The 24126-nt window shown below is 47.3% G+C and overlaps 10 non-coding genes across 10 annotated transcripts; 2 read left to right on the top strand and 8 right to left on the bottom strand.

The window, feature by feature from the left end:
- Window positions 1-1930: 1930 nt before the first annotated feature.
- LOC138228220 (U4 spliceosomal RNA) lies at window positions 1931-2072 on the bottom strand. Its single transcript, XR_011185306.1, has one exon. It is a non-coding gene; the product is annotated as a U4 spliceosomal RNA (small nuclear RNA).
- A 1308-nt stretch (window positions 2073-3380) lies between these two features.
- Window positions 3381-3525, bottom strand: LOC138228265 (U4 spliceosomal RNA). The gene has a single exon (XR_011185351.1). It is a non-coding gene; the product is annotated as a U4 spliceosomal RNA (small nuclear RNA).
- A 230-nt stretch (window positions 3526-3755) lies between these two features.
- LOC138228338 (U5 spliceosomal RNA) lies at window positions 3756-3872 on the bottom strand. Its single transcript, XR_011185417.1, has one exon. It is a non-coding gene; the product is annotated as a U5 spliceosomal RNA (small nuclear RNA).
- A 4075-nt stretch (window positions 3873-7947) lies between these two features.
- trnas-gcu (transfer RNA serine (anticodon GCU)) lies at window positions 7948-8029 on the top strand. Its single transcript has one exon. It is a non-coding gene; the product is annotated as a tRNA-Ser (tRNA).
- Window positions 8030-13900: 5871 nt separating this feature from the next.
- Window positions 13901-13982, bottom strand: trnas-cga (transfer RNA serine (anticodon CGA)). The gene has a single exon. It is a non-coding gene; the product is annotated as a tRNA-Ser (tRNA).
- A 3951-nt stretch (window positions 13983-17933) lies between these two features.
- Window positions 17934-18006, bottom strand: trnav-cac (transfer RNA valine (anticodon CAC)). Its single transcript has one exon. It is a non-coding gene; the product is annotated as a tRNA-Val (tRNA).
- Window positions 18007-18457: 451 nt separating this feature from the next.
- trnae-uuc (transfer RNA glutamic acid (anticodon UUC)) lies at window positions 18458-18529 on the bottom strand. Its single transcript has one exon. It is a non-coding gene; the product is annotated as a tRNA-Glu (tRNA).
- An 847-nt stretch (window positions 18530-19376) lies between these two features.
- On the bottom strand, window positions 19377-19449 carry trnav-aac (transfer RNA valine (anticodon AAC)). Its single transcript has one exon. It is a non-coding gene; the product is annotated as a tRNA-Val (tRNA).
- Window positions 19450-20645: 1196 nt separating this feature from the next.
- trnad-guc (transfer RNA aspartic acid (anticodon GUC)) lies at window positions 20646-20717 on the top strand. Its single transcript has one exon. It is a non-coding gene; the product is annotated as a tRNA-Asp (tRNA).
- A 634-nt stretch (window positions 20718-21351) lies between these two features.
- On the bottom strand, window positions 21352-21424 carry trnav-cac (transfer RNA valine (anticodon CAC)). Its single transcript has one exon. It is a non-coding gene; the product is annotated as a tRNA-Val (tRNA).
- Between the last annotated feature and the right edge of the window lie 2702 nt (window positions 21425-24126).

The raw sequence follows: 24126 nt of genomic DNA, 5'->3' as shown, positions 1-24126 counted from the left end.
CATATTTTTTTCCACTTTACCATGAGTCGGGCTCAGCTGCACAGAGGCGAGAGCAGAGCAATGAGGTCACGGGGACAGGGGAGTCACACGCTGGCGGTTTGAACACGCGGAAGAACACTGAGGGATCCACAGTATGTGGACCCTCCGTGCGCCATCATTCCACACCAGACTCTGAATCCTGCCATCCGAGTTAAGATCTCGGCGGAACCTGAGGCGCAGTTCTTTCTTAAAACGTAATCTGGTGAGCATTTCTAGAATCGTACTTGTATAGATGCAGCCTTTAATGTGTTGCTAGGTTAAAATTTATGACTTCTTGAACTTCAGTAGGCAACTGCCCTCTTGATTTCGGATTTAATTTCTTTATTACAGGGGCGCTTTTATGATGAAAGAGTCATGTTCAGGTACTTTGCTTGATGGAGGAAGCTCATTTTGGACTCTGTGATCTGCTCACCTGGAAAGGTCTGCTGTACTACTACAAGAGAGAAGTAGAGTCTGGAGGAAGGGACAATTTTATGATGCTTTGGAAGGTAATGTTTCTTTTTTCTTTGAAATCGAAATGAATCAGAATATCAGTGCAAAAGACAAACTCTTGGTTTGGTTTAAAGAGATATGGTTTTAAAACAGACAAAATGTAGAAAACAGGTGTTTCTCACTTTTGGAAAAGAATGGACCGGGGGTAATATTTTACTAGTTGCAGTGCTAAGCTCACTGGGTTACAGTCCTGCAGTGTCACACCAGGGCCAGTGGCGCAATGGATAACGCGTCTGACTACGGATCAGGAGATTGCAGGTTCGACTCCTGCTGGCTCGGGTCGTTTTTAAACACATCAGCCTACTCCCTAAGTAGCCTGTGCTACTTACTGCATTGTAATCGTACCCAGTAAGAGATTTCCTTCATGTAAATGAACTGCACCTGACAGCTTTAGAAAAACACCTGGGCTCAGTACGGTGCTGAGAGCTCAAGTTGTGTATAATGTAATAATTTAAGTAGAATAGATTCTAATAATATAATGATCCAGTGTGTTGCACTACTTCACTGCTTCACTGCTCTATGTCGTCTGGAAATAAATCCTCAGACTGCTTACTGCCCTGGGCATGTACCAGTAAATTACAGGAACACATCTATATATCATTGCGTTGAAGCAGGAGACACAATCACTGCAAACACATCCTAAATACAGTGTTCCAGCACCTTTGACCTCATCCAGAACGTATCATTTCTTGAAAGGAATTGCTGTCCGAATGCACATCTGAATCCCAAACAGAATCTCTAGTAAAATACGATCATTTGTGAAACAGGTAAATGTCTCAGGGGCCCATTCCTCATTCTCAAGACACATGTATGCAGTACGTACACCATGCATTGAGCAATAGGTATTAAAGACACCACAGGTAAGGTTAGAAGACATTCTGACTATATTCTAAAATATTGGACTTATATTCTTATGATGGCAGACATGATACTGTGTTTAAAACCGGGGTTAATGGACATTATATGACTGTCAATGCTGTTTTGTTTTGGAGACTCTTGGCTGCCTATGTGGTACAGTGCAGCGTGAAGAAAACATTTTCCAAAACTGTGTCAGCTCAAAAGTTGTAAGAAAACCTCTCCAGCTGCTTTAACTCTCTTCATTTTTGTCATTTAATTGTCTGTCGGCACTATGTGGTAGCGTTGCATCACAACCCATCTCACCACGGAAAGGAACCTAACAGCTTTTGTAAGAGAGGAGAAAAGGACCTGGCCCGTACGGGGCTCGAACCCCAGCCTTGGCGTTATTAGTACCACGCCAAAAAAAAAAAAGCGTCGACATTACCTCTTTCAAAAGGCTTCACTTTCCTAGTCACATTCCATGGCTCATTGAACCCTGGCTGTTTCCTCCAGCGGTATAGTATTGCAGTTAGACAGCACGATGCCTGCAAGACTATGTCGCGCTCTGACGAGACTGTCAAAAATTGCTTTCGCCGATTGTATTGCAAACCGGCGGAAGCGGGGTATTGGGAAAAGTTTTCAACTAGCAATAATCGCGCCTCGGCTAAACCTCACAGGCTACGATACTGCCAATGCGCAAAGCTGACGGTTGCCAGGCAACCGCGGGGATCCTATGGAAATCGTTATCAATCGTCTCATGGCATGTCGTTGCTGTAACGCTTCATATTTGTCGTCTTCTTCTTCTAGCTTGAGGTTTTAAAGAATTTCATGACAGACAAGGGCTCCGTCGGGAACAAAGGGCGTTGTGAGAAAACCGTTGCTTATTTTCAGCAGCAGAAATACAACCCTTTAAATACAAGATGACAGAACAATGACGAAGGGCATGCCGGGAGGAACTCATGCACTACAGAGGAAAGGGGGCGGGCACGTACAGTTCACATTCAAGCCACAAGTACTCTTCTCGGATGTTGCACAAACAAATCCAAACGTCCTGAAAGCATTGCAGCATGTTTGTGTCCCACTTCCCGTGGCTGCAGGACGACTGACACGAAGGGACAAACACAATCTGTGGCGTTTAGCGTGACATAGTCTTGCAGGCATCGTGCTGTCTCACTGCAATACTATACCGCTGGAGGAAACAGCCCGGGTTCGATGAGTCTTGGAATGTGACTAGGAAAGTGAAGCCTTTTGAAAGAGGTAAAGCACTGCACAACGGAATTGAGGGAGAATCTTACAGGGGATTCTGAGCGGTGTCTGCATACACGCAGTCCGATACGGGTGCTGAAAGCTTGAGCTACTCTTAATGTCATGCTGCCTTTCCTCGGAGTAAATCTGTTACATTGAAAGAATGCTTCTCGCAGGTTCAAAAAGGGACCCTTGTTAATTGGAGAAATCAATGATTTCGAATGAATTCTGTATGCGTTAAAAGACAGCTATACACAGAAAACATGCAGGACACTGCTCATGATGTTTCCCGAGCCGAAACACAGTGCGTTTTTCAAAGCCATCTGACAAAGCCCGCCCACTGAAAACTGCAGCAGATCGTGTAAAGACGTTCAACTTTGTAACTACTGCACGCACAGGAAGCAGAATAAATTCCTCTTTTCAAACTGTCAAAGGTTTGCTTTGTGAACGCTGCAGGACATCGCACAATCTCTTTTGAACGGGGACAAACAATTTCTTATGGGGCGCAGTAAGTACAGACGTTTAAAGAGCTCCACTCATGCCGACGATGCAGCATGAAGAAGCGCAACCTAACGTTTGACAGACAAAAGCCGGGCGCCGCTACGAGCAATATGAAATCAAACTGACAGCACACGGCGTTTCGCGCTGACTCAAAAGTGATCTCGACAGACGCTGTTCTCTGCATAACGCTGAAAGAGCTAAAGAGCGTTTCTGTTGAGACGTAACAAGCTTGTTTCTTTCTACCATGATGTTACCATGACAAAATCTGTCTTTAAACACCTTGCTCAAAAATTGCTTTCGCCGATTGTATTGGAAACCGGCGGAAGCGGGGTATTGGGAAAAGTTTTCAACTAGCAATAATCGCGCCTCGGCTAAACCTCACAGGCTACGATACTGCCACTGCGCAAAGCTGACGGTAGCCAGGCAACCGCGGGGATCCTATGGAAATCGTTATCAATCGTCTCATGGCATGTCGTTGCTGTAACGCTTCATATTTGCGGCCGGACACTTCCCGCCCCCCAAAGAAAAGAGCGCCAATCAGACAGGCTGAGACCGAGGACTCGCAGAGCAGAAGGCCACAGTCGCCGTAATAAGAGCGATTGTGAGCGGTTTTGTTTTCTCTCTTTGACCAGCCCAGCTGCGCCCCACCCAAAGGCAGGGAAGCACAAAAATTGTATGGAACTCATTCATGCTCCTCTCCATGGAAATCTTTAGTAAAAGGCAAAAGATTTGTACGAGATGAAGAGAAACCAGAGTGCGTGGCTGGACAGCTGCAGGAGCCCAGGCCGCCTTCAAGTCCTCTGCCTTGCCGGTCGTGGTTGGCAATGCACCTGGCCTTACAAACGAGCCAGTGGGGCCCGTTCAGCTCCGGGCTCATCGCCTGCGGCTCTCTGCTTATCTGGCAGGGGAGATACCTTGATCAGCCTGTAGTTGGAGTAGTTGGATTGTTTTCTTGTTTTGTGGAAGCAGTGTTTGTTTTGCAGTTTGAGATGGCAACCTTTGGATCCCGCAAGAATGCTGTACGTTTTGAGCTTTTGGATGACCTCTTCATGGATCGTATGCAGTTCAGCAGAAAAGTGTTACAGAAGGAACTTGGCTTTGAACCTCGGCACTTGTATTTCATCTTCGCTCTCCCAGGTCAGAAAGCATTTGAGGTTGTTTTTGCTACCTATTCTCTGTTTGAACAATGTGTGGATGTGTTTGAGGCAAAAAGAGGGAAAGTTCCTGCCCTTGAGAAGATCAACTTGCAGCCTCTGACACAGAGAGAGAGGTTGTTATGTTCTCGGAAATGGCAAAGACGGAGGACATTCACACCTGGCTTAAGCAGTACTGCACCATCCACCATGGAACTGAGGTTAGAGATGTTGACGGTATAAAAACAGGAGCAAGGAAATTCGAGGTTCGCTTGCTACCGGACAATGTCAATGGAGGCTTAAGGCACCTGCCCTCTACAATCCAGCTGGGCGCCTGCAATGGCTATGTTTTTTATGTGGGACAACCAAAGGTGTGTCGGCGCTGTGGTGCTGTGGGACACCTGGCATCGTCCTGCACTGTGAAATGCTGCAAGACCTGTGGCAAACAGGGACATTAAGCCTCTGACTGTTCAATGCTGCCAAAGTGCAATTTATGTGGCTCGGAAGGACACGTTTTTAAGAACTGCCCTCACGCCTACGCCTATAAACTCAAAATGAGAAAGGATGAGGCAGTGCTTGTTTCAGCCAAACCGGCCTGAAAAAGCCAAAGCAAACAACAAGTCAAACAAAGAACCCTTGTTGGACAAAGAGTCTCAGCCTCCAGCCAGGATCAGTCCTGCTGTGGCTCCGGGGCCGGTGGAAGAGAAATCCACTACGCCCCCACAACCGCAGACTGCACCAGACAAGCACGAGGGTTTGAAAACCCCAGAGAACAGCGAGGACCCCTCCCCCACTCCTGCTCCTCAGAACGAGGGCCAGTGTGGGGCCCCCCGGTGGAGCGGGTCCAGCGAGGATACCCAGGATTCAGCGGAGCTGCTTTTCTCAGACTCTGCAAGTGCTACAGATGCCCTCCTCTCCTCCATCCAGTCCATCACGGAGGATCTGCAACAGCTGGTGGTTGAGGGGGAAGAGGAGACTGGTGCATCGGCTGCACCCCTTTCCCCTCGGTGCTCCCAGGAGCTGGACTTGAGGAAAAGGAAAAATGACTCTGTTTTCTCCCCGAGCGAGGAGGAAGGAGAGCATGGCGATGGGGACAGCTGGAACCCCTCCACCCCTCCTTCTACCCCCTTCCTTGAAATGGACTCCGTGAACGCTTTTACTGCTGCCACCCTGATGAAGGCTCATTCAGAGGATGGCTGGCAGGAAATTGGTAAGAAGAAAAAGAAAAAGAGAAGGTAACAGGTGAGACCGAAGAGAAATGTGTTTTGTAAAGACTGGTTCCACTTTCTTATGTAATATGGCTCTAAACATAATTTCTCTTAACACCAGAGGTATCAATGACAGAGTTAAATGCCAGTGTGTCTTTGATTACCTCCAGCAGAGAGAGGGAGATGTGTTGATGTTGCAGGAGTGTGCTTTAGCCTATCAAGAGAGGTATAAAAGCTTTGAAGATAGGTGGGATAAAGGGCCTTCTGTTTGGTCAGGGGACAATAACAACAGAGCCTCTGGCGTGGCCATTCTTTTCAAAGGATGGGCTTTCAAATTGAAAAGTATTCAGAGGGTCATAGATGGCAGGTTGCTGTGTGTGGATGTGGAATGGGGGACCGTTAACCTGCCGCTAATCAATGTGTATTGTCCTACTGACGTGGGAGGAAGGGTGGAGCTACTCAAGGCACTCTCTCCCCTATTGTTAAGTAGCACAGACGTGATAGTGGGAGGGGATTTTAATTGTATCTTAGAGCACACAGACAGGCAGTCTAGCTCTCCGATAAAATTGGATTCCAGCTCACTGGCCCTGCAAAACTTAGTTCAAGACTTTAAACTCTCAGACACATATAGATGTATATATCCCACAACAGCAGGATATACATGGTCAGGGAGGAATAGCAGCTCCAGAATTGACTATTGCTTTGTCTCAGAGAGAGTGAAAGTTGTTGGGGTCACTCTTCAGCCTGTCTTCTTCTCAGATCATCAGGCTTTAGGGTGTAGAGTGGAACTCCAGGGCGGGACTGTCTTTGGCCCAGGCCTCTGGAAACTCAACACAAAGCTGCTAGAGAACGAGGGGGTAGTATCCCGCTACAAGGAGAAACTATCACAGTGGCTGTCCTTGCAGTGTCTGTACGGGTCAGTAGGAGAGTGGTGGGAGGAGGTGAAGATGAGGACAAAGGCCTTTTTCATGGCTGAGGGAAGGAAGGCTGCTGCCAGACGGAGAGGAGTGCTAGCCAGGAAACAGAGGCAGCCGCAGCGTCTTTACACGATGCTGCACAGTGGCTTCGATGTGCTCGAGGATATCACCCTTTTAAAAAAGGACATCCGGAGCATAGCCAAGAAAGTAGTCGAGGAGTGCTGTTAAGAAGCAGAGTGCAGTTCTTGGAAGAAAATGAGAAGTGTACTCGCTTCTTTTTCAGGAAAGTGGTAGGCTCCAAGTCTGTCATGGAAAGTGTAGTTGATGAGGAGGGACGAGAGAGAACAGAGCCGAGTGCTATCCTCTCCTGCACCGAGGCCTTCTACTCAAGACTGTACAGCTCTACAGAGGTAAAGGATGAAGAAATTCATTTTTTTACCTCAAAGCTAGAAAACGTTTTGAGTGAAGAAGATAGGGAAGTACTTGAGAGGGATTTGACAGTAGAAGAGCTGAGACAGGCTATGGAGAGCTTACAGAAGGGGAAAACTCCGGGTGCTGACGGGCTCCCTAAAGAATTTTATTGCACCTTTTGGGATCTGCTTCAGGATCCGCTACTGCTCCTATTCGAGGAAAGCTATAAGACAGAATTGCTGCCTGACTCTTTAAGAGAAGGCACTATCTCTCTCTTGTTTAAGAAAGGAGCAAAGAATGACATAAAGAACTGGAGACCCCTCAGCCTGTTAGGCGTGGACACTAAGATCCTGTCCAAAGCCCTTTTCCTGCGCCTACAAAATGTAGTGGCCTCACTGGTAGGGAAAGAACAGACTTGTGGGATAGTAGGACGCCTGATGAGCGACAACCTTGCCTTGTTGAGGGATGTCTGTCTGTACTCAGAGGATCGCTCCCTCCCTCTGTGCGTTTTAGGTGTAGACCTAGAAAAGGCCTTTGACCGCCTAAACCGGCAGTACTTAACATCGGTACTTGAGCACATGAAGTTTGGCCCCATCATGAGAAAGTGGATTAACCTGCTGTACACAGGTAGCAACAGCAGAGTAATGGTTAATGGCAATAGATCACACCCCTTTGAAGTCTGTTCAGTAGTGAGGCAGGGCTGCCCATTATCCCCTTTGTTATTCGTTTTGGCTACGGAGCCCTTAGCCTGTGCCTTGCGCCAGGATCAGGCCATTAATGGGATACCAGTGCCTGGAAGTGGGGGAGGAGAGGTAAAGACATCTCTATACATGGATGACGTCACCCTGCTCCTCTCTGACAGTACCTCAATTAGCAGAGCTCTGCAGTGTTGTGAGCGTTTCTCTTTGGCTTTCTCTGCAAAAATTAACAAATCTAAGAATGAGATTTTTTATCAGAACTGGAGGGAGCCAAAAGAAGGACATGATCTCAGGCTGCAAGAGAAGAGAATTAAGGTCCTGGAGAATTAATTCCTGGCTTGGCATCTCCCAAGGAAAATGTTGAAATCGCACGTGGAACAGGAAAATGACCCTCGAGTACGAGGGAAAAAAAAGAAAAAGATCATCTGGAGCGCGCCAACCCATGTCCGGACAGCCCAGATCCCTCGACGAGGTGGCCGAGTGGTTAAGGCGATGGACTGCTAATCCGTTGTGCTCTGCACGCATGGGTTCGAATCCCATCCTCGTCGCGCTCCATGTCTGACACGTGTGCCCGTTCGGCGTTGGCCCTCCTGTCATTTGCTCCGGTTCTAGAGCCGTGCATTTTCTAGCGGTGGCTGAACATGGTATAGTAGGCTAACGTCGGTATCGAGCAGTAACAGTAACGGTATTTACGTGCCGCTGCTGCCAAGTGGCTCTGGGTTGAGACCGCGTTTTCACTTACTTGCAACGCAAACGGAGAAAGCGATTTTTGACGGTCTCTCGAGAGACTGCGCTAGGTGTTTAGGGATAGACTTGTCAGTTCCCCCTGGGATGGTGGCCTCTCAAATAGTTTGTGATTCCTCTAGACGTTTATACAGTAGAAGCCTGCTTCGTGGCTTAAATCCAAGCTAAGGAAACGAGTTAGAGGTTTGATGCAGAACTGCGAATTCAATTAAGGGGAACACTACAGTACATTGCACTGTATGTGTGAGGAAAGCTGCCCCCTTCAGTCCCTTGTCGACCGAACAGAGGACTGTAAAGGATACTGCCAAGAAACTTAAGGATGCTGGTTGGAATCCAGCTCCAAAGAAGCCCCTTTGGGTGTTATGTCATCAAAAAGTAAGAACAGCGAATCTCCCTTTGATCAAAAGCGCAACAGAGCTGTTTTCCGTGGAGCAGGTTTCAGACCCGTAGACCTGTTTTCCCAAACGCGAATCTCCTGTTTTAGAAGTGCTTTGGGCGGTGTAGCGGCGAGGCTTATTAATAAGAAAGAATTAAGTGTTTCTGAGCTTTCCCAAATTAGGCCTCATCTCTCTGTTCATCTCTGTGGTGCAGCCACAGAGAAACTATTCATGCAGGCTGATTTAAGGTTTCCCTTGATAAGGGACAGCTCCCAAAGGGGGATGCACTTAGCTAAGCCTGGCTATCATGATCAATGGTCATCCATTGGCGCCTATCTGTCTAGGGAGTGCCAGATGGACATCTGGACTGCATTCCTAAGTGTCAGGAGTAAGTGACTCATATCTCACCTTGATCAACCAATCAGGGACTGGTAGGGCCGAGTAACCCACGTGGGACTCTGATGCCCATGGAACTTTCAGCCAATCAACGAGCTGAAGTTCCTCCAGGTAAAAACAGGCAACACAGAGAGCCTGAGAGATTCAGTGGGAATTCAGTAGAGATTTCTGTGGAGTTTTCTAAAGGGAATTCAAAGGAGAATTCCAGGGCAGGACAGCCCAGGAGCAGAAGGCTCCCAAGGGCAGGACATTCTCACAGCGCGCCTCCTGACCATCCTGAGACTCAGCCCGGACAACCACGGAACGGCCAGTGTGTCCGAGTGCCAGAACTTTCCTTTGTTCTAAGAGTCTAAAGCGGAGGTTGCCAGAGAGTAACCAGAGGATCCACCCGAGGTTAGCACCAGCAGCAGGCCTCGTGAACAGGTCGGAACTGTGGACAGTTGAATCACTATTCAGAACTAGCTCTTCATCAGGAACGAACCGGTCTTCTTCTTGACTTGCTGGGACCCACAGTCATCTTTTCTCCTGTGCACAAACTTTGCTAGTTAAAGCCAACACTAACTAGCCGGTCAGTGAGCATCAGCAGCGCACCGTCGCAACCCGCACAGCACAGCCTGGCACCTAGACAGAGAGCACGGATTGGACAGCAACAAGCCTGCAACTGTTTCTTTGTGCCCACAGGAGATCTGAATCCCCAGAGATTGGATGAGTATTCAACTTCACTGCATTACTGCTCGCGAATTCAATTGTTATCCCAACCAGTTGATATCAATTTAATTCCTAAGAGTTATGTACTTGTTTTCAGTATCTAATGTAGAAGTTATTACCAGGTTCATTTATGAAATGGTCTAAATGAATGATATACTGAATGTATGTCCTCTTGATATGTGTAACACTTTGTAACTGACTGAATATATACCTTTTGTATTCTGATAACCCTCTCGATAAGATCTGTTCGTTTTACATGCATATTCTATGTATTGTAACGCCCTCGCCTGGTGGTGAGGAGGAAGCGCCCCTAGGCGCTCGTAGTACCGCTGGGCATGCTAGGAGTGGTAGCCGGAGTGCGGTCTACGCGAGAGAAGCTCGCCCCACACCCAAAGTCCGTCAAGGCCCCCTGCGCCCTGTGGGAGGCCTTGGAGGTAAAGGACGGGGTGCTGCGCCGGGGGTGCCGGGTACCCTCCAGTGGCGAGGTACGGTGGCAGCTGATGGTGCCTTGGTCGCTCCGCGGGGCGGTGCTCCGAGCAGTGCATGGCCAGCCGGGCGTGGGGCACTTTGGCGGTAAAAAAACCCTGTAGCGCCTCCGAGGCCATTTTTATTGGGGTCTTTGCCACCGGGACGTGGAGTGGTACTGCCGAACGTATGCAGTGTGCGTGGCGCAGAAGGGTCCCCCCGAGCGCTCTCGGGCCCCCCTCCAACAACACCAGGTGGGGGCTCCTATGGAGCGGGTGGGGGTGGACGTTTTGGGCCCGTTTCTGCGCACCGAGGCCGGGAACCTCTACGTCTTGGTGGCCATGGATTATTTTATGAAGTGGCCGGAGGCCTACGCCCTCCCGGACCAGAGTGCCCCCACGGTGGCCGATGCACTGCTGGAGGGGATGTTTGCCAGGCTGGGGGTGCCGGAGGAGTTACATAGTGACTAGGGGCGTAACTTCGAGTCCCAGGTCTTCGCCAGAGTGTGCCAGTGCCTGGGGATCACTAAGACGCGGACCACACCTCTGCATCCCCAGAGCAACGGGTTGGTGGCGCGGTTTAATCGTACGCTCACCACCCAGCTGGCCACCCTGGTGTCCCGGCACCAACGGGACTGGGACCGCCACCTCCCCCTTGCACTCTGGGCGTATAGGACCGTGGTCCAGGAATCCACCGGGTGCACCCCAGCCTCACTCATGCTGGGCCGGGAAATGTGAACCCCGGTGGACCTGGTCTTCGGCCCGTCGCCCGGAGACGGGTCGGCACCGCTGGCTGGACCGGACTACGAATGGGACCTGCGGCAGCGGATGCAGCAGGTGCACAGCTTTGCATGGACCCACCTGACACAGGCGGGGGTCCGACAGAAGCGGCACTACGACCTGCGCTGCAGGGGGCCTGCCTTCCAGCCCGGGGACTCGGTTTGGGTGTACAACCCGCGCCGCCGCAAATGCCTCAGCCCTAAGCTGGCGCCGTCGTGGGAGGGGCCCGCTGAGGTACTCTGGGTGGTGGGCGAGGTCTGCTACCGTGTCCGGTTGCGAACACGGGGGAGAGTGGTGGTCCTGCACCAAGACCGGCTGGCCCCCTACCAGGCCCGGGAGGAGGAGCCGTGTGGGGAGGCTCTAGAGGACCAGCTGGGGCTGGAGCCGGCCGATAGTGGGGCGTCCGTGGGTCGCCAGCCGTCACCGTGGCCAACGGCTTCTCACACAGGGTTCCACAGCAGTTAGCCGAGTACGAGTACAGCCTGAGGGGGGTGTTCGACGTCGGCGAGACGCCAGACGCTTCAGGTTTTTAAGGAGTAAGAGTGCAGGGGGTCTAAACCTGCGATCCAGTGTGTTGAAGTATTTCACAACACTACCCCTAGCACATCTGGAAATAAATCCTCATAATGATTATTGCCCTGGGCATGTACCAAAAAATCACTGAGCATATATATATATATATCACTGTGTTGAAGCTAGAGACACAGAATAAGTGCAAACACATACAGTGTTCCTGCACCTTTGACCTCATCCAGAATGTATCGTTTTTTGAAAGGGATTGCTGTCAGAATGCACAACTGAATCCCAAACAGAATCTCTAGTCAAATATGATCATTTGTGAAACAGGCAAATGAGTCTCTCAGGTGCCCATTGCTCATTTTCAGACACAATTATGCAATACTTTCACCATGCGTTGAGCAATAGGGATTAAAGATACCAGAGGTAAGGTTAAAAGTGATTCTGAGGTGCAACACATCAGTGATACAGCTAGGCATCTGAAATGCGGGGTTTGAGAGCCCTTCAGGGAACACCGTACCCTAAAGGTACCAAAAGTCCACTAGTATAAGCATTAAGTCACTGTCACCCCTGTTACAATGTGATTGCTACATATCTTCATTTCTTTGGTTTTTAAGGAGTAAGAGTGCAGGGGGTCTAAATCTGCGATCCAGTGTGTTGAAGTATTTCACAACACTACCTGTAGCCCGTCTGGAAATAAATCCTCATTCTGATTATTGACCTGGGCATGTACCAATAAATCACTGAGCATATATATATATATCACTGTGTTGAAGCTAGAGACCTTTATGTAATATTATGATGCTAAAATGTCATTTTCACATATATTAATGTAATAAATGATTGCTTATGCTTTATAAACAAATCTAATTAAAATAAAAGCTTACGTTTTGTATTTAACTTGTACCATAGAACATGATTTGCTTTGTATTTCAAGCCCACAAAGTGTCCAACTGACGCACTACATGATATAAGGAAGATTATCACATGCATATCGGTATTATCTTTCTTATGAAAATGCATTCCTTTCATTACCTTTTACTTTTTAAAATGAACTCAAATTGTGTATAATGTAATAATTTAAGTAGAATAGATTCTAATAATATAATGATCCAGTGTGTTGCACTACTTCACTGCTTCACTGCTCTATGCCGTCTGGAAATAAATCCTCAGACTGCTTACTGCCCTGGGCATGTACCAATAAATTACAGGAGCACATCTATATATCACTGCGATGAAGCAGGAGACACACAATCACTGCAAACACATCCTAAATACAGTGTTCCAGCACCTTTGACCTCATCCAGTACGTATCATTTCTTGAAAGGGATTGCTGTCCGAATGCACATCTGAATCCCAAACAGAATCTCTAGTAAAATACGATCATTTGTGAAACAGGTAAATGACGGTCTCAGGGGCCCATTCCTCATTCTCAAGACACATCTATGCAGTACGTACACCATGCATTGAGCAATAGGGATTAAAGACACCACAGGTAAGGTTAGAAGTCATTCCGACTATATTCTAAAATATTGGACTCATATTCTTATGATGGCAGTCACTTATGATAGTGACAGAGACGCTGTGTTGTAAAAGGGCGCTGTCTTTTGGATGAGATGTAAAACAGAGGTCACAGCGAGCTGAAAAACACGTTTTGAAAAGTGTGCTTTTCCTGCCCCAGAAGTTAAATGGGGGTGACCAAAGTTGCCCAAACGTGTTTATTTCTGCTGAAAAACCCGTTTTGACAGCTTCTGCACAGTGGGGTTAAGGGCTGACTCAGTGGGCTCTAATGAGCCAGGCAGCTACATTGGGATTCCAAGGTTTGAAAAAATACGTTTATTTCGAGCTGAAAAACAAGTTTTGAAAAGTGTGCTTTTCCTGCCCCAGAAGTTAAATGGGGGTGACCAAAGTTGCCAAAATATGTTTATTTCTCTGTCACTATGCTGGGGAATTGGGACCCGCACAGACCTCAGGGTGAATGCCCCCCCGCCGGCACCATTAACACCGCTTCCAGCTGGAAGCTTTGTTTTTCCCTGTAGCTCACCCTCATCCGGGTACTGACCTGGCTCACACCTGCTTAGCTTCAGTGGGTTTTCAGTTGCAAGTTGCAAGGGGATGCAAGTGATGGAGCCGCTCGCTGCAAAAGCTACTGCATTGGCCGGGAATCGAACCCGAGCCTCCTGCGTGGCAGGCGAGAATTCTACCACTAAATCACCAATGCTCAGTGCCTGGACCTTCAAAAAAGACGCTTTTTTGGTGCTCTGTGCAAAACGCGTCGACATCTGCTTCCAGCTGCAAAATGCCATTTGCAGACGCTGAAGAATTTATTTCCAAGGCAGCGGGTACAAGCGATTTGGCGTTTTAAAACCACCAGGAACAGCAAAGAGGTGCGCTTCTTTGCTTGCGCCAGAACACAACGACAGGAGGTGGACAACGTAATCGGCAGGATTCGAACCTGCGCGGGGAGACCCCAATAGATTTCGAGTCCATCGCCTTAAGCACTCGGCCACGACTACAGCAAACCCCGCCACCGCTGCGTTCTTGCTACAATCTTACCTGGATCGCGAGGCGCCGGCGGAAGCCTATTTCAAAGTCGTTCTCCGTTTCAAAAAAACATTTCCAAAATACAAGCCTTGCAGACAGACACGCCTCAGAGGACTTAAGGGTGGCTTCATGTCGGAATGATAAAGTCTCCCCGTCCGGACATGAAAATGCAACTTTGTTACACACAAAAAAAGACTTTCAGAGGCTTCCCGGATGTTTCCACCAGATTAAAATATTCACCGACGCAATGTCCATTCTGGAAGTCTGGTTGAAGCGGTTGAAGCGGTTTAGTCGGGATTTGTTCACCGTCCGTGTAGAGAGCCAGAAAGTTAATGTTGTAGTGTTTAAATTTGAAGGGGTTTTGTGTAAAACTGCCGCTGAATGCCGCTTTGTCCACAAACCCCAAAATTACCACTTTGGGTAACTGTCCGAGAAAGAGGTTTTCTTGGTTACACACATGGCTCCCTGCAGGCAGGCTGAAGACTTTCATCTGTACGCGGTCTATGGGGTATTTAGGTATTTAGTGGTGCGACCGTCAGGAGTGCTTCGGCGTTCACAAACAAAGATGCAGAGAGTACGCTCAGTTTGTGTTCTCCGATGTTGTTCATTAAGCAGAAAGCATCTCTGTTGCGCGTGAGTTTTATTTTCAGGTCTACGCCATTCAGTAGTCCCAGTGGGCAAAAGACGTATAATATACGTCTATTAAACGCATACCTTAGACGTCTAAATGTGGTCTACAATTCGTCTAGAATGAAATTCTAATATACGTCTAAAGTTATACGTCAATTATACGTCTATGTTTAGACGTTCATTATACATAAATGGTTGGAGTTCTATTATACGGATAAATTTAGAGGACTATTATACATATATGGTTGGAGTTCCGGATAACTTTAGAGGTCTATTATACGGATAACTTTAGAGGACTATTATACGTATATGGTTAGAGGTCTATTATACGTATACCTTTAGAGGTCTATTATACGTATAACTTTAGAGGTCTATTATACGTATATGGGTAGAGGTCTGTTATACGGATAACATTAAAGGTCTATTATACGTATATGGGTAGAGGTCTATTATACATCAAAGATAGATTTTATAGGCGTAGAAACAAGTAAACCAAGCCAATGATTAGGTTTAGAAATGTATTCTGAAAATACACATTCACACCTGAAACATATGTATTTCAAATTATACATTGTATACAATCAATCAACAATCAACATATGGGCAATAATCATAAAAAACACAACTAGTCTTAAACTTCAGCTACAAATTCTGGTAACATGGCAATATACAGTATAGTAATGACAAACACAAAACTAATTACATTAACACACTAACTCAAAACCACATTTTGATTCAAATATACATTTTAAAATGTACAACTTCTATATTTCCAAGAAAAAAAATATTACAATGGAAGTTAAGACGATTTTTGTCCACTATTTGCAAACCCTGTCTAATTGTCCTAACAGTTAGAACCAAAAACCTATTATTTTCAGTGTCCAGATCTCCTGGCCCCCCGTCTTTCATATGCATTCTTCAAGTAACACATTGCATGCTCCTTTATTTCTTTTTCTGTTGATGTAGGGTGGGACTTCAGCACCGCAGCTAGGAGAAAATTGTATAATATTACTTCCCAAATAAATGATGATTATCTTCTTTAGTATAATCTAAAAAGTGAACGGTTTACTAAGCTCAAAACTGAAATAAATGTATAAAATTTGGCTTGCATCATAGCAGTTGAGCAATAAAGTCTGTCCTAATTAAAGAGTACCCAAAGTTTGAAAGTACAACATAGAATAAGAATAGAGAAACGGCAAAACAATTTTGTGTCATCTTCCCCATTCACACTATTTTATGTGCCATTTTTTGCTTATTCACGTACTATTTTTATCAAAATAATATTAAGAAAGATCTGTATGTATTCAGATAGTATTATTATTGTTCATACTTACTCGTCAAAAGAGGATTGCTGAGATATTTGCGGATATACTTCTACGTTTGAAAAACGTGTCCAAAATTGTGACCAACGAATACTAGCAATGCATTGTGGTATATAACCGGAAAATATGCTGGGTTCGATATTTTCTCAACGTATGCGTTTATTAATGTTGTCGATATTATGGTTGAAATATAACATTGATAATACATCGCGGCTATGTGCCCCCTGCTATGAGCTGATGTGCAATTTTAACGCATGTAGTTAGTAAGGATCGGTCACTGTTGTATGGTATTATATATAATGACATTATGGAATAGGATGGGGACAGGCCTGGCATCACGGGGGGAGGGGGGAATGTTGCCCCTTCAGTTTTGGGCAAAAAGATTTACCTAACTTAATTTGCGCCCTAAAAAATAGTTGTACTTTGTCAATGGTCAGACAACACTAAATGACACGAACAGTCACTCAGTCTGTTTGATGGGCAGGAGGGCTATCCGTCCAGGAGCTGCACATATCAGTGTCGTTATTGAGTGTCAACATTACGATCCTGTTTGCTCAGGTGGACCGATTCCTTGCAGTAGTTTATCATTATACTTAAAATCGTTATATAACTAGGACTAGTTATAGCAGTCTGTGCTTTCTGTTGGTTTTACAACATTTTTTCTTAACAATTCAGAACGTCCATGTAGCTGCAAAAATGAACGCTTATGGTACTTTTCGCTCCAGGCAATACTCTCCAGTGAGAGTGACGAAAAATGTGAAACTGAACTTCATCGCAAATACCAGATTGCTAGTCGATATCTTCTATCATAAAGCACTAATTAATGGCATAGCTGCGAGATTTCATTTGGGTAGCTGCACCGTACAGCTCCGTTTCAACCGAAATATCACCCCCGCTCAGAATATCAGACGCCCCCCTACAGATTTTTCCCCGGGCACCGCGCACTGATGGGGGACGGGGTTTCCAGGAAATGGTATCAACTTTTCTCAAGAAAATAAAAATAGAAACTCTATAGGCACTCAAACATTTTACTGTTTTTTTTTTCAGGCAGGTGGCAAGACCCCTCCGCAAAACCCTTGTATGCCAAGCTGTGGGCATTGATTCGTCGAATATACGTATATTCACGCCGAAAATACGGCTATACGTATATATACGTCGCCTCGACGTATAATCAACGTCGAATTGCAACCGTAAAATCGACGACATTAATAAATGCATATATAACGTCGAAAACACATCTAACACTAGGAGTATACGGCACTCTGCACAGTGTACGAAGTAAATTATTTTCGCAGTAATTAATTTACACGTGTATAATAAATATAGTAAATATAATTAATTACTGCGAAAATAATTTACTTCGTACACTGTGCAGAGTGCTGTATACTCCTAGTGTTAGATGTGTTTTCGACGTTATATATGCGTTTATTAATGTTTATTTCACAGTGTCGTGCACCTTTTCATTGCTCTCGCTTTCAGAGCCTCCGCACGGCACACGACTCGACATCAGGAAGCACATTGAAGTGAAAGCAGGGAGCGCTGCGACATGCACTGTGCAGATCCCGCCACACTAAGAGGTATATAAGCGTCAAAGGCAAGTCATTCCGAGTTGGTCGTTTGTGTTTTCCGTTCAGACGCGAAATGCTGAAATGATCTCTCGGCTCCTCGGTTGTCATTTCTGCTCCGTAAAGTAATCACAGCACGAGTCGGCTTCCAGCACGGTGGGTCGGGACACAATGCCGGGGGTCGGAGAGCGATGTCTTCCTCGTTAGTACAGGACCTGTCACCTGTCCCCACCTGTCACGCGGGAGACCGGGGTACATCAGGACGCGCATTGAAGTGAAAGCAGGATGCGCTGCGACATGCACTGTGCAGATCCCGCCACACTAAGAGGTGAGTGGGTCTGTTCGATCACAGCACTAGGCGAATCCCCAATCCCCTTTTGTGCGTGGCGACAGAAGAAGTCTGGTCTGTTTCCGCCCGGTTTCGATCCGGGGATCTTTCGCGTGTGAGGCGAACGTGATAACCACTACACTACGGAAACTGTGGTCAGATGTGCCCAGCGGCCCAGCGCTGAGCTTCGCCAATGCGATTCAGCTGCTTCCAGTGCCTTTATTGGGGTGCGCTGATGGACCGTGCTGTCTCTCCAGAGACCAGCACGCCTGTCATGGACGGAGCAGGAAAGATGGCGCCACATTCTACAGCCCTCTCCACGCAATCGACGAAATCGGGCTACTGAAGTGGAGAAAATCGCCTCTCCAGAAAGTGCAAATATCATCTTGGAGAGTATAAATCCTATTGCCGAAGGTCAGCCCTGTCTACCAGAGTGACCCTCCCACCTCCTGCAGCGATGGTCAGCTCGTCTCACACGAGAGAAGTTTCGGCTGGAAACAAGCGCCCCCTCTTCTCGCACGTTTTGCACGTTGAGTAGTTTTAATGCGGCTCCTTCGTACACAGTGCTGATCTTTTGGAAAGCAGGAGGCAAAATTTACACGTTCCCATACCGGGAGTCGAACCCGGGCCGCCTGGGTGAAAACCAGGAATCCTAACCGCTAGACCATATGGGAGTGCACAACCCTTCTGTTCCGGACATCATGCAAGCAAACTACAGAAATATGAGAAAACACGCAAGAGAGTTGTCACTCAGAGTGTCGAAGGGTCGATGTATACTGGGGCTCAGTTGAAATGCAACGTCAGGACTTTCCCGAATTATGTCACACGAAGAGAGCACAGCCTTTTCCGCCCTGCCACGTGTGTATCGGTAACTCGCCGTGATCGTATAGTGGTCAGTACTTTGTGTTGTGGCCGCAACAACCCCGGTTCGAATCCGGGTCAAGGCAGAATAGGGGTGTCTGCTTTTACTACTTGCACGAATGAAGGCAAAAAAAAGCCAATTGATGTGAACGAACGGCGCTTTACAGAGGAGTACTGCCTGACTGGATCGTTGATGAACGACAGAGACCACTCCGACCTCTTCTCGGGTTTCTTCAATGACTTACTAAGGATCTTCTTCACATTCGCCCATGCAGGGGAAGCCAGTTACACCAAAGCAAACGCAGGAAAGTGCAATTCAAGCAGAGACCAGGAGGGACTTGTTTACACCGAGAGTGGTCGGAGAATGGAACAATGCGCCCAGCCCTGTTGCTGGAGCCGATTCTTGATGAGATCTTGGGCTCACTAAGAAGCCCCCGCTGGATGCTAATCTTTCTGTTGTTGTTGCAGGTCCTGCGCTGCTTTTGAGCCGACAGAGCTCGTCCTGATCTGTCGGCACAGCCCAATTGCAAATGATCGGCTCCGCATACAGAAGGAACGTGCGTTTGGTACAAGAGTGCATGAAGGCACCGGAAATACATTGGGAACAAATGACCGGTCGCTCAATACCTCTGTGAAGTACAGGAGCGTGCAAAACGAGGCTGTTTCCGCCCGGTCTCGAACCGGGGACCTTTCGCGTGTTAGGCGAACGTGATAGCCGCTACACCACGGAAACCTGCAGGGACTGCTGCTGGTGTCTCGCTTGCGTTTCGGGCTGAGAAAGGGACGCGTCACTTTAGGCAGGGGGCGCTGGAGAGAGGAACAAAGGGCGCGATGAAACAAAACACCGAAACCCGGGATCTTTAGATCTTCAGTCTAACGCTCTCCCAGCTGAGCTATTTCGGCGGTGCACAGAGCCCACAGCCACCTGCTCCAGCCTTCCTGTGCTGCGGCATGAGCGCACCAAGAGTAGCGGGAGAGTGTTGCAGGAACGTCACTCAGAAGGAAAGCCACCCAGGTGCGCCCTCTGAGCTCTGTCCAGCGCTTCTTCCTCGCATGGACTCCTGCCTGCGACGGGCAGGAAACAATTAGCAAGAACAGAACAACACCCCATGGGTGTCTCATGACCACACCTTAGGTTGTGACACGTGCAGGTGTGAGGGGTTGCCGGGCTACTTTGGAGCAGAGCTTGGGTGGAGGGAGGGCGGGAAAGCAGACAAAGAGGTGACACCTCAAGGTCTGCACGATCACAGCTCTCCGCCGCCCCAGGCTTCCGCTTGATAAGCTGCTGGACACACCCGCCCCTCCTCACACAGACCGTGGAAAAGCCCCCGAGTCGGAGGGCTCTCTCTTCCTCCCAGGAGCTCTTGGACACGACGCACAGACAGGGTGCGGGGAGCCGCCGCCTGCAAACACGGCTCCAGGCAGGACTCCACTCCGTAGGAGCCGCAGAGCAGAGGAGATGGGGGCAGCTTAGCTCCTGTGCAGAGACCTGAGCTGCTGTTGCTGCAGACGCTGTCTTTTCTGCACTCGGGGTAGGAGTGAATGTTGAGTTGCCCTTAGAAATGAAGCAGAGTACTTCAACGGCACGGGTGTGTGTGTGTGCGTGCGCCCTGGTGATTCTGGGAGACAGATCGAACCTGGGCTAAGAGAGAGGAGGCTTAGCCCTCTTCCATTTGCTACTTCAAAGTTGTACAACCCATTTGTATCTGCTAGGCGGCGCAGTTGTCGTGCACAAAGAACGCTTTGAAAAGCGTCCAAAGCAAGTCATTCCGAGTTGGTCGTTTGTGTTTTCCGTTCAGACGCGAAATGCTGAAATGATCTCTCGGCTCCTCGGTTGTCATTTCTGCTCCGTAAAGGAATCACAGCACGCGTCGCCTTCCAGCACGCTGGGTCGGGACACGATGCCGGGGGTCGGAGCGTGTGATGTCTTCCTCGTTAGTATAGTGGCAAGTATCCCCGCCTGTCACGCGGGAGACCGGGGTTCGATTCCCCGACGGGGAGTAGCTTTTCTTTTACCTCCTTAGAGAAAGGACTGCCTTTCACTTCTCTGTTTTCTAACACAGCGTCGTGCACCTTTTCATTGCTCTCGCTTTCAGAGCCTCCGCACGGCACACGACTCGACATCAGGAAGCATATTGAAGTGAAAGCAGGGAGCGCTGCGACATGCACTGTGCAGATCCCGCCACACTAAGAGGTGAGTGGGTCTGTTCGATGCACAAAGAACGCTTTGATAAGCGTCAAAGGCAAATCATTCCGAGTTGGTCGTTTGTGTTTTCCGTTCAGACGCGAAATGCTGAAATGATCTCTCGGCTCCTCGGTTGTCATTTCTGCCCCGTAAAGGAATCACAGCACGAGTCGGCTTCCAGCACGTTGGGTCGGGACACGATGCCGGGGGTCGGAGAGAGAGATGTCTTCCTCGTTAGTATAGGACCTGTCACGTGGACCTGTCACCTGTCCCCACCTGTCACGCGGGAGACCGGGGTACATCAGGACGCGCATTGAAGTGAAAGCAGGATGCGCTGCGACATGCACTGTGCAGATCCCGCCACACTAAGAGGTGAGTGGGTCTGTTTGATCACAGCGCTAGGCGAATCCCAAATCCCCTTTTGTGCGTGGCGACAGAAGAAGTCTGGTCTGTTTCCGCCCGGTTTCGAGCCGGGGACCTTTCGCGTGTGAGGCGAACGTGATAACCACTACACTACGGAAACTGTGGTCAGATGTGCCCAGCGGCCCAGCGCTGAGCTTCGCCAATGCGATTCAGCTGCTTCCAGTGCCTTTATTGGGGAGCGCTGATGGACCGTGCTCTCTCTCCATTGACCAGCACGCCTTATGTTTAGATCCATATTACATAAGAAAGTGGAACCAGTCTTTACAAAACACATTTCTCTTCGGTCTCACCTGTTACCTTCTTCTTTTTCTTTTTCTTCTTACCAATTTCCTGCCAGCCATCCTCTGAATGAGCCTTCATCAGGGTGGCAGCAGTAAAAGCATTCACGGAGTCCATTTCAAGGAAGGGGGTTGTCGTGGAAATTTAACTATCAAGGAAGCCACAAGAGAGAGTTCTCACCTGAGTAAGGTCTTTATTTCAATATTGCAATATTGGGAGCCCTGCTGCCACTTCGCAAAGTGCATCAGAGACTCAATTAGTTACAAGCAGTACAGGGCTTTTATAAGACGTTGCGCTGTAAAAAAAGTTCAGCACTTGGTCCCTTCTAAAACTTCCCCTTTCTCTAAAAGAAAACAAATTACCTCATAGAGCGAGAGAAAAACACTAGATTTGTTATTGAAAGTTTATCAGTTACTTTCAGCTAATTCTAATGACCCAGACAGCATATATTGTTTTGGTACATTGTCTTCTAAACTAACCTAAACAGTGTACTTTGTTGACGAACTGTTTTCTAAAATTCTGCACGTACTGTAGCATAGCAGTTATATCCTTGAAATATTATCTAAAAGCACCAATATATTTTTTTGCAAAGCTCTCTACATTTTTAAGAATCAATTAACTCATTAGATTTCCACTACAATTCCCTCCTTTTTATTCTTGAAAATGATTAAAAGTTAGATTCTTCATATGGACTCCCAGGAGGCTCCCATACTTCAGATTCTTCCGTTTTTATCAGAACATACTGATGCGCAAACATATTCATTATCATATTGCGAAGCATTGGAATAATACAAGTCGAACAGCAACACAAAAACAGGAAGACAAGTATCACAGCTACTATAATTGGTGTTAGTAACTTGAAAAAACACATTCCCCCCGGCCCAAACAGTGATTCTAACCAAGAGAGAAAAGCAGGTGTATCTTTAATGCCTCTTTCTTTGTCCACCTTGTCTCTCAGTTCTTTCAAATGTTGAATAGCAAGCGTAAGATTTCCGTAATCATTTTCATTTGCTGGAATAAATGTGCAACAGGAGTCTCCTATTAAAGCACAGACTCCTCCAGATGCTGCATTTTGTAGATCCAGCACGAACCTGTTCTGAAGTGCCATTAATCTAACTCCCCTTAATTCTTGTTTGATAGCGTCTAAGCCTTCTAACGTGATGTTAATAAACGAGTACATTTCATAGCGAGTAATTTGTAACCAGCGGGCATTAGCTACTGCCTGAATACTCAGTCCTGAGGAAAAAATCATTTCAGCTGCAGTAAATAGTCTATGGTCTTCTGGTACTTTAGAAATATCTGGACCATATCTGTCAGCCCAACTGAGAGCGCGTTTAACCCTTGACTCCCTCTGAAGGGGCTTCATTGAATTTAACAAGTAAGAGTTTACTGGGACAATGAGAATGGAGTGGTGTAGCGTGACTAGAGCACACACTCCTCTCCACTGGGGAGGAAGGCTATCATAAACTTTTGTAGCACATTGCCAATACCAATCCATCAAAACCATAGTTCCATTAGATAAAGTATGGTTAGTAACCGTGGCGCTACAGCCTCCTGTTCTTCCTACTGAGGGGCCACGACCTTTATTCTCATAGCAATAAGAGTGATTAACCTTAGAAGGCAGGTAAACTGCTATTTTAACAGGAGAATCAGTCCAGGTAATGTGATTCTTTAGGTAATCCCACAAAGGAGGACATTCTGCTTTTTTACTGGTAACATTGAAGTGAATAGCAAAATGCACTGCTGGATCACTGGGAGAAACAAAGCCTAATGCTACTGTAGTAGACTTATTTATCTTCAGGCCGGCTGCATATGGATGCCCCTTTGAGTAGGTCAAATACGTTATGGTGAAGGTGGGAAAAGATCTTGGATCTGGCTTTGGAAATCCTGCCACTAGACTTATGCATTCAGAAATGTGACTATCAACTGGTCGGGGGAAAAGTTGCATGGGTGAGGCTGTAGAATGAGGCATTAAAGCACATACATAACAAGATGCATTAAATTTCTTTAACTTTACAGTATAATTTATAAATTTGTACCACAAATTACTCATATCCCCCTCATTATCAGTTTCATTCAGCCAGTTTGTATACAAAGAGGCTTCACGTTTAGATTCTTCCTCTTTCTGGGTGGTGACAGGCTTCCACATAAAAAGGAAAAAGGCTGTGCACATCAGTCCCAAGCAGGTGATCCCCATCTATCCCTGTGGAGACATCACTCCTGCTCTTTGCTCAGTTCGTTTGTGACCTTTTTACAGTGGGAAGCATGAATTCAGGGCACCTGGCACGGCCCCCTCCACCTGAGTGAACACCATTTCTTTTTCCTGTCTTTCACCAGAATCCAGTCTCCTTATTCACGCATTAGTTCTTACAGCACAGGTAAATCCCTGTGGGCTGGAGCCCAGCATTTTTCTTAGGGTTTTTTTTACAAGATTGGTCAACAGCTGGGTAATAACTCTTAGAAAAATCTACACATTGTTCCACTGCCTCAGCTGTGCCGTTTTGCAGAACAATTCTAGCTGAA

This window comes from Lepisosteus oculatus, unplaced genomic scaffold (assembly GCF_040954835.1).
Source record: "Lepisosteus oculatus isolate fLepOcu1 unplaced genomic scaffold, fLepOcu1.hap2 HAP2_SCAFFOLD_40, whole genome shotgun sequence".
NCBI lineage: Eukaryota > Metazoa > Chordata > Actinopteri > Semionotiformes > Lepisosteidae > Lepisosteus > Lepisosteus oculatus.
This window is presented reverse-complemented; position numbering and strand designations above follow the sequence as displayed.